A 13,832-nucleotide genomic window follows, 5' to 3' on the forward strand; every position below is an offset into this window, starting at 1 on the left:
ATATACAGAAAATGAGGTGCTCGAAAAAAAACAAAACAACAAAAGCATTATTATTATAAAGGAACAGCCGAAGTCTGACTGTTCAATTTCGGAACGTGCTGTTTTATCATCAAAGACTCGTGTTGGCTTGAAGTTCACCCGCTTATGTAGAAATCTTAGTTTTCAATGCGAGTTTTACAAAATTTCTTATAACTTCTTATGTTGGAGCGTTTGGGTTTGGAGATTTTTACCCCAAGACGAAAACGTACCCCTCTATGAGAATCAATTCGTACTTTCAGAAGCCTCCGAGTGGATCCCACATAAATCCCCGAATTACACTTGGGGCACGAATACTTATGCACCACTCCGGAGGATATCGTAACACAAAGCTGATCCTTAAATTTAAAAACAGAGCCAATCGTTAGGGGGTTGACAGGAACAAGTTTAACATTCAAAGGACCAAAGTGTTTTTGAATTATGCTGGTGAATTTTGTTGTAAAACGGACATCATGGCAGTATGGGAACTTGGCTTACAAGTGTAGTTTGGGTACCGTAAGAGTATTAAGCTCAATGAAAAACCTCTTGTTTAGTTTTTTATTGAGGCTATTAAAAACTGTCTTTGAGGGAAAGCAATTGTGTTTAAAATATTCTAAAAGAAAGATAACTACATCGTGAAAAGCTTTCCAACTGGAGATGAGGGAAAGGGCCCTGTGAAAGAGAGTCGCAACAGAATTAATCTTCAAATTATAAAAGCAATAACTGTAAAAACTGGCACCTAATCCAGTAAAAGTCTTTTTTCTAAAAATCGTGGTAGTAAAATTACTGTTAGGTCTGGTGACCAGAACGTCAAGAAACGGCATTCGACTGTCCTCCCCCTTTTCAAGAGTAAACTTGAGATTGGGGTGGCAGGAGTTAGCAAATTCCAAAAAGGAATCCGAGACACACTCTCTTCTGAAGAGGGCAAAGGTGTCGTCAACATACCGTACATAAAAAAGAGGATGGTAACTGAGAGGGCATTCGTCCAGCATGCGCTCCTCCAGGGAACACAAAGATATCAGAGAGCCCGTATTCAGCTAGTTCCAACAAAGTTTTAAAATACAAGTGAGTAAAATTATTGAAGACAGAATTAAACTGAGGAAAAAGCTCATTCAAAATAACTTCAATCGTCTCACTCACAGGTACATTAGTAAAAAGTGACTCGACATCCAGGCTGGTCATATAGAGATCAGAGTCTTGAGCCAAGATCGTATCTTTAAATTGACAAAAATTGTTAATGGTGTAACTATTTCTGGTTAATGGCTCAAGGAGAGGAACAAGAAGCTTAGCAAGTTTGTAGTGTGAAAAGACGCAAGTAAAGAGCGGCATAAAGGAACGTTGGGTTTGTGTATCTTGGGTAAATCCAGATAAAACACCACAAGAAGACCCTGTGGAAAATAATTACTGATACGTTTCTTCGTTGATAATATTTTCATGTTTTATGTTTCTCAGAAAACTATTGATTCCATCCTCGAATTTAAATATGTTACAATAATTTGTGGTATCAATCTCAGTAAATTTTGAATGATCGCTAAGAATAATATTCGTCTTATCAGTATACTCTTGTTTGTCGAGAATCACTGTACCCTTACCTTAATCAGGTCTAGTGATAACAAGGTCATCATGCTTCGAAAGTTTCTTCAAAATGTCGTAGTCCGTCTTAAAAAAAAAAAAAAAAAAAAGGGAACCCATTGCGTACGAAGCTTCCTGAAGGTGCTCTGAGATAGTTCAAATGATTCTTTTTGGAGTTCCCTGAGACTGGTCTCAAAAGGTAAGGGTATAAGCCGGAGGAGGATAGCCTCAAGAGGTAAGATAAACCTGCTATAACTGGGTCTATGGTTAGGAAAGCAAAAACCCAAGCCTGAGGATAAAAAATTCTTCTCTTTAAGACAAAACTTGCTCAGAGAAATTGAACACTGGTATATACGTTCTTTACAGGATTTAGGAACAATGATGCCAAGGCGACTGAGTTTTTGGTGATGTCTGTGTTGTAAACTAAGGGTAGAATCTTCAATGGACTTGTTAAGAGTTTCTTAAAAATAATACAGTCCATTAGGGATAGGGAATTTAAGACATCAGTACTTAAATCCTTGATAATGCTACATGTTTATCAATCAACTTTTGTTTGCTAACAATTTCCACATATAACAAGCGTTTTGTGGCATCCGAGTAAAACTGAGTGTGATAGAGGTTGACTTATACAGTTTAAGCTTGGGATCAACGTTATTACCTTCACAATATTGTAAAATTTCCAGGTCGAGTTTGGCTTTTTCCTTCTTGTAGTGTTTCTCCAGTATGCGGCTCTTGTTCAAAACTTGAGATCCAAAACGACGACGAACGAGTTCATGGTCCTTATGCGTATTAGAAATAATAAGACGTAGAAAAAGCTTTGTTTGATCTTCCCGGCTTTCATCGTCCCACAATGGAACTTGCAAGCTTTTTCTGCATTTTGTTATTTCTAATACGCATAAGGACAAGAGGATTCACCCATTTCCATGAACTCGTTCGGCCTCAGAAAACTGAGGAGGGTTTCTGTTAGATTCCGATCTGGGGCAATGCAGGGGCTTTTGGGATTAGCGTAATTATCTTCTGGACATAAAACGAAGCACAAAACATCCGAGATTGTTGCCATTGATTGCTGGAATTGTCCTCGAGAACTCAGGTTAATATGAACAATTACAAAGAGAAAGCAGATCGGGAGGGAAAAGAGATGTCTAAATTTACGAGAGAGAGAGAGAGAGAGAGAGAGAGAGAGAGAGAGAGAGAGAGAGAGAGAGAGAGAGAGAGAGAGAGAGAGTTACTTTATTGCAATGAAAAAGCGAGAGGAAATACTGAAGAACAAAGTATGTGAGAGATTAATTCGGCACAATTAATTTAGCGCATCTAACTATGAACATCAGCAACAACAACGATAACAAAATCATTAAGTGGAATGCGAAAAGGTGATTTTTTTTCTTATACAGTTGTTTTCTCTCTCTTATTCTTTTATCCATTTTATCCATTGGTTTCAGTTTATCACTTAAAATGAGGCATTTAAAGATGAAAGCGAACAATGCAAAGAATAAGGACTTGAATAATAGATATACAACACACTTTTTTGACTGTTGAATAGATACCATTGCCCAGTGCTTATATAGAAAACTTGGATAAATGAAATAAATGTAAAACCGTCCAACTGCCTAATCAGAAACGTAAATCTTGAAATGTATAGACTGTTGGTACTCGTTGTCATGCCGACCGGATTATTAGTATTCATTTTGTGAGGTGTTGCTGTTTATTAAACATCACAAAACGAAATTTAACGGTGTTGTTATGATGATTAAAAAAATTATGGAAGGGCCTTAAAATCCAAGAAACGTCAGTGTCTGTAAAAGATGGGTGTGTATGTATGTGCGTATGAAGGACGACGTGTTATTGATGTGTATTCTCTCCGAATATTTGAAATTGCTGATAATGTGGGAGTTGTTTGCACAGCGTGTTAAACCGGGAATGATATATTAAATGATAATTTTCTCAGGAAATGTGGCCTTGTTTTTAGAGCAATTTCTGTTTTATTTTTATTTGTTTTTCAATTGCAAAAGCAAGTTGTGCAGCCACCTACGATTACTTTTCACTTACCATAATTAAGTTTATCAGAGGAGGAAATTTAATATTTAAATTGAATTTGTAATTAACACGATGGGATGTCAAAGTTCACAGAGAACGTAAAATGAGGCAATACTTCCTTTCGTAAGAAATTTTCTTTGCTTACCTTTCTTTCAAAAAAAAAAAAAAAAAAAATGCAATGGGCCCCCGAAATCCAAATCAAGTTCCAAAATAATGAAAACAAATTCCGCTCCCGACCCCCGCCCCTTTCTTCTCTTATTTTTTGGAACTCTACAGTTCATCAAGGGAGAATGAACATTCGTTTAGAAAAATCTGGAGACTGTATTTGGCTGAATTACTCAGCTGGCCATTTCACTAGCAACCCAATTTTGGAAAAAGTGTCTCCAAATAGACTGCTGCCAATCAGAGCCGAGATCAAGATGGATGACTGAGACGATAAAGACGAGAAGGGCTTTGTTGGTTTTGGCTTTCAACCTCCATTTCGTGTACAGCCACTTTCCCACAATATTCAACTGAGAAAACACGAATTTTCAAATTACTCACAATTGATGAAAATTTTAAACATATGCCTACAGAAACTCATAATCAATCGATCACATGCACGTATGGTTTTTCCTCAGAGCATCAACTCTCTAGTTTGTTTGTTTGTCGTTTTATCTTATTCATGTCTCAGTCATCATTGTAGCATAATCAAGTATAAATAGGTGCTGGCGAGTGGTTCACTAATCAAAACATTCAGTAAAAAGAAAAGTTCTATCAAACTATCTAAAAAACTAAGGCATATTCTACTTGATTGGAATAAAGTGCAATAACACGACATTAGGCAAATCTCCATCACACCAACACGGTCAATATGTTACATGTCTTAATTTGATGCAAACTCTCTTTATGGAAATACGTTCCTGAGAGAAAAGTTTCCTCACCTAACAATGTAATATAAATTTATGCGTAAAGTTCTGAGGCTGTATGTTTCCTGTTGAGTGAAAATAGGGCGAAAGAACCCTCGAGGGCCATTACAGGCAAGTTTAACACAGAAACACCTGACATTTCTCACCTGTGACGGGGCCATTCAGGTTTTAAATGGCTGTGCAAATTGGTGGGTGTATAACGCTTCTTACTGTGCGCTTCGGTTTATGTTTGCGGAGGCAGTGAATTAAAAAAAAATAACAATGCATGCTACGTGCGCATAACATTTTCTTCTGCTAATAAAAGTCGCTGAGAACATAGATTTAACGACTTTATAAGATGTGACTTCATGGCTAACGCTTTTTTAAGATTCCCTTGCTTTTTAGAAATTATTTTAATTATAAGTAGGCTATTCTTTGTAAAGGGGTAAGTCATGCGCGTTTGACTTTATGATATAAATGATTGTATTTGTTATCTTACAAGTCATTGGACGTTGCCTATATATACAAAATATGGCATGTAGAATTACGCTGTATATATTTACAAATACGGCATGCAGAATTACGTTGTATATATTTAAAAAATATGGCATGCAGAATTACGTTTGTATATATTAACAAAATATGGCATGTAGAATTACGTTGTATAGATTTACAAAATATGGCATACAGAATTACGTTTGTATATATTTACAAAATATGACATGTAATATTACGCTGTAGATATTTACAAAATATAGCATGTAGAGTTACTATTGCAAAATGGATATAAAGTTTTGATTTGATTGACTCTCTCTCTCTCTCTCTCTCTCTCTCTCTCTCTCTCTCTCTCTCTCTCTCTCTCAACAACGAAGGTTTATAAATATAAGAAGATAAATCTAAAAAAAATGCTTTTCACTTCGGACGCTGCATAATCCCATCCATCAACATGCAAAGGAATTCTCTTCCACCTTCCGTTTTCCCAAGCTTAAAAACAAGTTAATCATCATCAGTTTTCTTCATTTCATTTTTCCTGTTCCTTTAAAACTATGAAAATAAGGCCATTCGGTTGTCCGTCCTATCGACTTTCTCAGAAGAGGTTACACCAAGTCTCCAAAATGATAATAGGGAAGGAATCCTTATTAGGAGACAGATGAGAAAAGTTCTTCCCTTAATGACTGGAGGTTTCACTTCCAAGAGGGTCTCTCCCTTCCCTAACAAGCTTGATCTTTAGTTTTCCAATTTCTTTCGGGGACTTTGATCGCAGTGCTTTGGTCGATGGATCTTCTTAGAGGTAATGAATGAGCGAATGTTCCAGTTATGAGCATTGCAGCTTTAGCCTTCTCAAGGTATCGGGACAAGATTTTCCTCCAGGGAAGCGTAATTCTTCTTATTTTGAAATGGGTTCTGGGTGTTATTTTAACTCAAAAACAGAAGAGAGAGAGAGAGAGAGAGAGAGAGAGAGAGAGAGAGAGAGAGAGAGAGAGAGAGAGAGAGAGAGAAAGAGAAATCCAAGCCTTAGGAAAAATGCTCTTTGTTTATCAAACTACTTTCGTGATTCCGACTACGAAGGAAGAGTGACAGTTCGTGCAGAGCATTTGCCTTTATTAAGAGTATATATTTCATCGTCATCGTCCTCTCAACTCTAACACTAACAGTAATTTCCTTGTATCTTCAATCAGAGGTATCCTTATGAAAGACGAGGGTGCCACCCACAAAAAAGTAGATAATCTGAATGAAAATGCATTATACGCCGGATAATTGCAGTGGCTGGATGATTATAATCAGGGCAACAACTTTTATTAATGGGAAGTATTTTGGTTTAATGCCCCTCACTATTCGAAGTCTTCACTGCAACGAGTGCATGAGTAATAAAGAGGCAGTGGCGTCGCTATGGGGGTCCAGGTGGCGCCCGGGCTCCCTCCAGTCAGATGTTTGGCCCCCCAGTTGAAATTCCCTTTGTAGCTAAAATTTAACCCTTTGGTGGTCAAAAGCAGATATCCTCGGCCTAGCGATCATGTCCTACGGTCGAAAGCGACTTTTAACCACAACGTTTAAAAAACGCCACACTACTCTGGTGTTGTAGAATAGTTCTCAGAGAACCCCTCTGTGATCCAGCTTAATGTTATCAACTTATGTATGAAGTGACTGAAACAATAGTTACAGTTTTTAATAAATGCAATGCAATTTGCTGCTGCTGCTTAGAGTTAATTTCCAGGGAGAGGAGATGAAGGAGAGAGAATGGGACAGGTCGAAATTTTTGAAGAGATTTCGGAGGGTCATAAGTCTTTTATGTCATTGATGATATGCACTATTTTGATATATTTACATGGCAAGGATATTATACTATAGTTGAAAATTAAAACTTGATAATAGAAATTAGGCTAGTGTTGAATATAAGGTTGAGGAAATTTACATTACAGTTTTTGATACATTTACATATAGTAAGAGTTGCAAATTAATTGAAAATTGAGCTCTATAATTTCAAATAGGCTACAGGTTTACTAATTACCAATACTATTATTTTCCCTCATTCACATAGATATATACATTCGAGAGTAATATATATTACTAATTACAGAATTGGTGCATTAGTTTTGTGTAATTTTCTTTGGCCCCCAAAATTTATCTTGGCTTCACCTAGGGCCCTACCCACTGATGGAATGCCAGCTACGCTGCTGTAAAGAGGTCTGAATATGGTTTTTGATACATTCTTTCTAACTAGTTGCCGACACACAAAAAAAAAAGTGTTTACAAAAAAAAAAGACTCAAAATTTCGAATATACTATGTATGTATATACACACACACATGTATATATATATATATATATATATATATATATATATATATATATATATATATATATATATATATATATATATATATATATATAATTATATTTATGCGGTCGCCTCTGGGGCCCTTTTTACTGACTTTTTCAGATTTTCTCACATCTCCTTTCAGTCTGTCTTCAAAGGTCTGGGTAACCACCCACAGTCAGGGTTTGGTTTCCGTTTATTCCACTTGCTACAGTCCCGTTTCGCCTGCATTGTAAAGCATGGTGAAAGTTTTTGAGGGGGGTTTATTTTTTACACCTACATTGCTTAGTTTCCTATGGGGGATGGTTAATTATTTACATAATGTTTATTGCATAGTGTACTTACATTAATACATTAGTATAATGGTACTAATAAAGTTTTTAATTTCTTCTGTGGTATTTAGGGGGGCCTGACCTAAACGGCTTCCTGTCCTCGTCTGGAATGTCTCCTGGTCCCCGGGGGACCTTATCTCCCTCCACGTAGATGTTTGTTTTTAACTATGCTCACAGATTCTGTTATCAGGCGTCGATGTGTGTTGCAGTTGTAGTTTACTCTGGTGTTGCCTATTAGTTCTTGTAATTCTACTGTCTTGTCATGTTTGTCTGTGTACTGTAGAATTGGAAGATAGCTTCTTTGTTTCTATATTCCATTAGCCGCCGTCTAAGTGTAGTTGATGTTCTACCGATACAGTTTTCATTGCGAGGTCTGCATTCCTCCTCTGGACAAATAAATTCATAACCCACATTGGTAGTCATCTCCTTCGGTGTAGGTCCGCAGGTATTGTTTTTCATTTTAAGGGATACCCGCAGGGTGGGCTTACTAAATCCCCTTATGTTTATGCTGGTATACGGGACTGGTGGTTTAACACTTTTCCTAATTATTTTCTTGATAATGTAGCTTTTGTTGTTGTACTTCTTGTCGAAAATGGTCTGGTAGCATGTTGTTATCAGTTGCCCGGTCTCCTTTTTGGCCTTTCTGCTGCATTGTAGCTTTGGTAGAGTCGGTTAAGAAACTTTTGTATTTCAAATTATATTATTTTATCTTCAAATCCATTTTTTTGTAAGCATTTGCTGTACTCTGTTCAGCTCTGCATGCGTCACTTTCTACGTGATACAGTTCATGAAAGCCCTGTTTACACATGCTCTAACTACTGACCATTTATATGCCTCAAACCACTAACCTTTTCCATTAAGGCATTGCCCTATGTTGGTCGTCTTTGTGTATACCTCAGTGTTATATTTTCCTGTCCCTGTATTTATTAGTGTACTTAGGAATGGTAGTTTCTAGTCTGTAATGTGTTCGATGGTGAAATTCAGTACAGATGTTTCTGTAAAGATGTTCTTCATTCTCTGTGCGTCTTGTTTGTTGTTTATTGTGGTGAAAATGTTGTTAATATTCACAGAGTCCAGATTTTTCATGGTTGCCATAAAGAAGGCTGTGAGCTTGACAAAATAAATTTCCTCTGGGGGAGTTAAAAGGTGCTTCTTTTGTGCATGCTTCAAGCATGCTCCTTATCGTCTTTTCTCTAATTTGAGGTGGGTTCCTTGCGAACGGTACATGTGAGCCAGGATTATGGTCACTGTGGTATCTACTGGCACATGAATAAATTGGCTTTTGACGCCCATTCCTCTCGTTCTGTTGTTTTTGTCTCAGTGCCTGCAGCATTGCAGGTGCTGTTAGTTGTGTGTGGGGTGCTGTGTATTCTCTGTATGACCCCACCTCATTCTAAGAGAGCGAAGAAGGGATTGACCTTTCAGAAGAAGCTCAAAATTCCCAGGAGAACTGAGGCATATTGGTCTATGGAAGTATAATGTAGGAGTATAGAACTGCCTGGCCAACCATTCAGGGTATCAAGAATGCCAAGGAAAAGCTGAATAAGTATGTGATAGATTTTAGAAAGAAGACTTTGAGAAGCCAGGCCTGCAAGGTGGATGAAAAAATCCAATCATGAAGAGCCTGAATAGTTGACCTTGATCTGGTTTCATCAGCAAAGGGTGGCTGGCATGCACATGTGGGGTGCTGAGCTGAAGACTGCAGCTACGAAGTTTGCAGGCCTGCATGGACTTGTGGACTTTAAGACGCCTGGAGGTTGGCTGTTTTGGTTCAAGATATGGCATGGGCTTTCTAACAAGAAGACTCATGGCTAAGTTTTGGATGCTTCTGAGGAAGGAATAGAGGAAGTTTGGTAGATTTGCAACACTTTAGGAAAAAGGAAGGCCCTGTTTTGGGTCAGATCTAATGTCCTTTACCAAATAACACTTTGGCTTGTGAGAAAGCAAAGAATTTACCTGGACAAAAGCATCGCATGTCTGATTGGTTTTGAGTAAATGCTTCTGGTAGCCAATGTTGCAAACCAGTGGTACTAGGACATGCAAAACAACCACATGCCCTGCATGGGTAAATGGATAATCTCATGTGATTTGGTATTATTCAGCAAAGGCTTGTTCAACCTCCAAGATCATCTCTGATTGGTTCCATAGTCACTTTTCTATGGAGGCAGTTCATCATCAGACACAGGACCTGGGCATTACTAGACAATGCACCTGTTCACCCTACACAACCCAGTTGTCTGGTGATGAAGGACAAATTAGGGTCATGTTTTTGCCTCCTAATATGACTGCATTTATTTAGCTAGTGGAAGTTGTTATTATTGTGGTGAAATGGCCATACCAGAGGAAGTTCCTGGAGGAGATGATGGTTGAGTGTGAGGACGAGCACGAAAAGGAGTAAGACTTGGATGCACAGGGAATGGACACTGGAGCATCTATGAACATATTCAATGAAGTCTGCCATTACAGCACAAATCCTGGAACATCTTTGGAACCGTATCCTGAAGGGAGAGGAGGGCATAATGAACTTCCAGGGATTCGAAGGTAGTGACTTCTGTGCCCAACTCATGAAGTGAGGCAACGACGTTCCCAAGGATGACGCATGGGAGTGGCCGAACAACGACCGTGGTGACCCTGTTTTCCAACTGTTGTCTGGCAGTGAGATAGCTGCTGCAGTTGCAAGTGGTGAGGAGGAAGCCCTGGAGAAGATAACAACGAGGCTTTTTCATAACCATTACCTTAGTATAAGTGTATCGGGATGGTCTTTGATATGCTTATGAACATAGCGCAGAATCCCAACATCAACCAAAGTAATTTCCCCAAGGCATTGTAGATTGCTGAAGAAGTTCAAGAAGTGCAGTGGATGGTGATTATGAAGCAGAATCATGTTCATATCATCAGAGAATCTTCGACAGTTTCTTCAGATCCCAAACCCCTGTGCACCCACTTCTTCAGTAACTTGGTTGTTCAGCACAGAAATGGAGGTGAGTACATTGGCACCCTTTGTTGATGTGTGAAGTTGTCCAACTAAGACTCTAATGTGCTACCTACATTTTGACAACCATTGCCCTTAGCACCTCTACGTCTTTTCCAGCCTGCTCACTGCTTAATGTCTCTCAGAAATCAGAAGAGGCACATGAGGCACTGGAGGTACAGGAGGCACATAAGTCACAGGAGGTACAAGAGGTACTTGAAGCACAGGAAGCAGAAGATGTAGACCTCGATAACACAGTCGTGCTGGTTGGGGGGCGGGAGAAGAGCAGAATAAGGAGGAGGAGAGAGAGAGGAGGAGGAGGAGGAGGAGGAGGAGGAAGAGGAGGAGGAGGTGGAGAAGGAGAAGGAGGAGGACTTGTAAACCTCCTTGCAAGTTTTTAAAGGTCCAGCACCGTTGTAAGCATTTTTGGCGGAGGTGACAGGTAAGTGTGAGGGAAAAAGATTTGTTTCTATTTCCAAGTGTTACATGTTCTAATATGCTTAGGCAAAATAGGAAAAGCAAAGTGATGCCTGTGTTAATGGTAGTGTACTGACCTACCATATTGTGTGTAGGGTAAGAGACAGAGGAAAAGAGGTTTGCTCTTTTTTTGTGTACAATGTATTTTTAAATGCTAATTTTTAGTGTGTTTTGGGAAAATAGGAAAATCAAAGTGATACAGCATTATACACTAGTGTACTATATGCACCTGATACCAGTGTATTGTGTGTTATGTTGGAGGGAGAAAAAGGGGTTTGCTTTTTTATACAAAGTGTATTTAAAGAGTATATTTTGTCATATAAGTATGGGAGAATAAGGTATGAAATTGGCTTTTGCATAAAGTTGTCAGTTGGAAGTTTACAAGCATATTTATTGTTTATGGTTATGCGGTATTGACAAGGTAGAGTGAACAAGGATTGGAAGTTGCTGTTTAGGGCAGGTATACTTATAATACCTAAGAGGATAAAAAAGGGCTTAATCGATCCTTGTAGTTCAAAAAGGAACCAATTGTTAAAGGATTTTTGGGAATTAATTTTAGATTAACAATTGGTTCCCATTTTAACTACATGGATCGATTAAACCTTTTTTTTTTATCCTATAATGTGGTATACTTGCCATAAGTGTAACTCTGGGACAAATTTCGGATCCATGAGGAGGTTACTGAGGGTCAGAATTGACTCCCATAAAGGAATAAGCTTTCGTACCGGTTGTAGGGTCTCCAGTCCAGAACATTCTATTATCAGAGGCCATTTCAAAATTTGTAAACCTCACATCAAAAGAGATGATTTCAGCACAATAGTCCAAACAGCAAATCCTCGTGAATTGCCAATACTTGAGGCATTGTTTACCAAAAAACTAGTCCCCCCGTTAAGCACCCAGACCTCCTTTACTCAACTTAACCTGTGATAACTTTCTCTTTGGGAATTTTGTCTTTTGCTCTCTCCACTCAAGGTTGTTTAGCGGTGTTTGGCTCTTTTGTGTTTTTTAACTGTATTATATTTGGTGAATTTTATTTTTTTTATGATTTTTAAAGTTTTTACAGTAACATTTTAAGTAATTCATTCATTATTCAACAGATTCCTGACGATGTCATAAAGAAATTATTACGAAATGTTGGAAATAAAGAAATATATTGGAATTAATTGGGTTCCTTGGTTCACCCTCACACTTATGTGTCTTGTATATATAATGCATATATGTATATATATATATATATATATATATATATATATATATATATATATATATATATTCATACATATATATATAATAATATATATATATATATGTATATATATATATATATATATATATATATATATATATATATATATATATATATATATATATATATATATATATATATATATACATTCATACATATATAAAATAATATATATATATATATATGTATATATATATATATATATATATATATATATATATATATATATATATATATATATATATATATATATATATATATATATATATATATATATATATATATATATATATATATATATATATATATATATATATATATATATATATATATATATATATATATATATATATATATATATATATATATATATATATATATATATATATATATGTAACTTACTGGCCACTTTTTTTAACAGATATTATATATATATATATATATATATATATATATATATATATATATATATATATAGTTGTGATAACTGCCATGCCCTCTTAATTTCCCGATTTCTTCACATTTTGGATATGCTTGTAACTACGTAGCCTGAGTTCCAAACCATATGAAGAAGCATATGATGATATTCTGATGCCTGGGTGAGATTCGAGCCCACATCCGGAATAGTAGAATGAGGTAACAAAATCCACCTGACCATGGATCTGGCAAAAAAAGGTGACCAGTAGATTCTAGTTATACTCGTATAGTTCAGCTTAAAAAGCAATAAACGATTAGGGTCTAATCCAACTCTAGATGTATCTCAATTCAACAGATATATGTAAGCATGAGAGGGAATATACTTATACTTTTCTTCATAGTAAGGTGGATATCGTTACTTCTTTCTGATATTCCGGATGCGGGTTCCAGTCTTGCCAGGTGTCAGTTATATCATCACTTGGTTCTTCACTTGAATCTCAGGCTTTGTAGTAACAAGCATATCACAAAATGTGAAGAAATCAAGACCTTAGGAGGACGGGATAGTGGGTATTGCAATTAAATATATATCAGGTAAGAAAGAGACTGGTAGATCCCATATGTTTTAGCCTAGAAAGTAATAATCGATTAAACACTTGGCTATGATGGTGAAGTAGGCTTATACCAGCTCTAGTGAATTTATATGAAATCGACAGGTACATGCTTGTATGAGAGGAAACAGTGTGAGAACTACAGTATGGGTGTAGTAAGGAGAAAAGGAGAAAATTCCCACTGCTCAATGTTATAGTAGATTAGCCTGTGTCACCAAGATTTTTGCTACCACTTTTATTAATAACAAATGTGACTGAAGAGGTTAAGTTATTATGGGTCTATTTATTAGTTTCGCTACTAGTTCGGGGATTAAGGTCAAATTTTCTTGATCTTCAGAATTGTGCCCGTAACTATGATTTCAAATTTATATCTGAGAAGCTTGTAAGTAGTAACAAGTCAAAAGTTGAGTTTTTACTCCCTGGATTTGATGGCCTTGACTTTGTTTATGGTCGTAA

Source organism: Macrobrachium rosenbergii, chromosome 43, assembly GCF_040412425.1.
Source record: "Macrobrachium rosenbergii isolate ZJJX-2024 chromosome 43, ASM4041242v1, whole genome shotgun sequence".
Lineage (NCBI taxonomy): Eukaryota > Metazoa > Arthropoda > Malacostraca > Decapoda > Palaemonidae > Macrobrachium > Macrobrachium rosenbergii.